The sequence below is a fragment of the Eriocheir sinensis genome, chromosome 19, assembly GCF_024679095.1.
Source record: "Eriocheir sinensis breed Jianghai 21 chromosome 19, ASM2467909v1, whole genome shotgun sequence".
NCBI classification, from domain to species: Eukaryota; Metazoa; Arthropoda; class Malacostraca; order Decapoda; family Varunidae; genus Eriocheir; species Eriocheir sinensis.
The window spans coordinates 10,924,908-10,927,407 of record NC_066527.1 but is presented as its reverse complement, the minus strand read 5'-3'; positions in this window follow the sequence as shown (position 1 = coordinate 10,927,407).

Sequence of the window (2,500 nt, the reverse complement as noted above, 5' to 3'; positions counted from 1 at the left end):
CTTTCTCTTCAGCCGCCGACACAGTCTATTCAACCTCTTCCGCTCCTTCCTTGCTTCTCTAACACTTGCATTCCACCACGGTTTGCTCACACGCTTTCTACCATTCATTTTGACATACCCAATGTTGCGGACTGCAGCTTTTCTTACATTCTCTACAAGCCTCTCATTCAGTGCATCCACATCCTGCACACCATCAAACTCCCAGTTTCTTTCACTCAGATCTACCTGGAAATTCTCCCATCCTACATCTCTTAACCTCCACTTCTTTTTTCTGACCTCTTTTGTCATTTCATTCTTACCCTTCAACATGCACTCTACTGTCAACATATTATGGTCAGACACAATATCGATCATTCCCTCCTCATCTATCCACATGCGAGACACACATTCACGCATTCTTCCATTTACCAACATATAGTCAATCGCTGACTCCTGGTCTCTCGCACTCCAGGTCACCCGTCCCTCTGCCATAGTTTCATTCAGGTTCTCCAGATCCATATCACTTGCAAACTCGGCTAACATTTCCCCATTCCTGTTCATGCGTTCACCTAGCATACCCGTGTGTGCGTTCATGTCACCTAAAATAATCACTCTCTCTCCTGCATGCTCCCTTACAATTTTTCTAATGGTGTTGTACTTCACCCTGTTCTCCCTAACTGCCCTTTCACCCTCCACAGTCATGTACACAACAACCATTACTACTCTCTCTGGTCTGCCCTTCCTATCCTTGCATTCCACTCTCACAGCCAAAACATCCTCACTGCCAGCACTGTTTCCTACATCCAACTCTTCCATCTTCAAGTGCTTTCGGTGGAGAAAGCCTTGCCTCCTCCCATCATCGTCTGTTTCTCGCGGCCCTTTCCTAACATCACATACTCACTCTCCTCAGACTGTACCCTACCTCTAAGGTGTGTTTCAGTCAGACCTACCACATCATACTTCCATTCATCCAGCTCCTTGCACACGTCCTCATACTTCCCCACCCCCCAGCCTCTCACATTCAAACATCCAATTTTCATGCATTCACTCGCCTGGTTGGTGTCTTCACTTCTCCGCACTAGGGCACTCGGGCCCATTCAAACAGCCTCTACCGGACGGAGGGACTTCATTTTCACCCACTCACACAGCCGCTGTCCCATCCGTCTCGGAGGAAGAAGAAGAGGAAGAAGAAAAAGAAGAAGAGTAAGAGGAAAATGAAGAGGAAGAAGAGGAGGAGGAGGAAGCAGAAGAAGAGGAGGAGGAAAAAGAGGAAGAAGAAGAGGAGGAAGAAGAAGAAGAAGAAGAGGAAGAAGAAGAAGAAGAAGAAGAAGAAGAAGAAGAAGATGAAGAGGAGAAGAAGAAAAGGAGGAGGAAGAAGAAAAGGAGGAAGAAGAAGAAGAAGAAGACGAAAAAGAAGAAGAGGAGGAGGAAGAAGAAAAAGAAGAAGAGGAGGAAGAAGAAAAGGAAGCGGAAGAGGAAGAAGAAGAGGAAGAAGAAGAGGAAGAAAATTAACAGCGAGGTACATAGATGATGCGTGTGTACGATATTTGTTTTGTGAGTGGAGATGTCTCCATTCTTCCTCCAAGCCTGTGACAAGCGACAGAGGGAGGGAGGGAAGGAGGGAGGGAGGGAGGGAAAGAGAGTTACTTCCTCCTTATATATATATATATATATATATATATATATATATATATATATATATATATATATATATATATATATATATATATATATATATATATATATATATATATATATATATATATATATATATATATACATACCCTTTATTTTTTTATTTTCCACAAGCTTCTTTTCACTCATTATTCACTATTGTTTTACACTATTGATTCGGTACCAGTACTTAGTGTTCATGAGCGTTATCGTTGTTCAGATAAATGAATAAGATGCTAGGTGTTACAGGCGCGAAAATTTGAAAACGTCGGAGCGGATAGGGTTAACATGAACATGACATGTTGTTGTTCTGCACTACGCTACTAATTAAAATAAAATAAAAATCCAGGATATCAGTGTCCTCCCCACACTCATGAGTGTCGAAGGGTCCGCTATGTACAACTACATTAATACTTCAATGAGCCCTCAGGCCATCCATGTGTGATACGAAGCAACCATCTGCTTTCTGGATAGTGCACACCTGAAGCCCCAAATACACTGCCGAATTTTGGCTCACGAATGTGCGCGAATATGCAAGTCATCCTGTGTCGCGAACAAGTTCGGCATCTTTCTTGCCTGTTCTTGGCCGTTCGGGGACATGTCTGCGTCCACCACACGACTTTTGACAGTTGGTCACGACCGCCACGAAAGTTTCATGTTGCATGAAAAATTCGCGGTCGTTCACGGAATGTACACGAATGCAAAATGGACGCCGAATTGTCGCCGACATGTCGCAGACAATTCGGCGTCCGATTCGCGGTGTTCGGCGAATTGTCGCCGAATTTTGACTGTTGAAATTTAAATTTTATTGGCAAATTTGTCGCCGACATGTCGCCGACTATTCGGG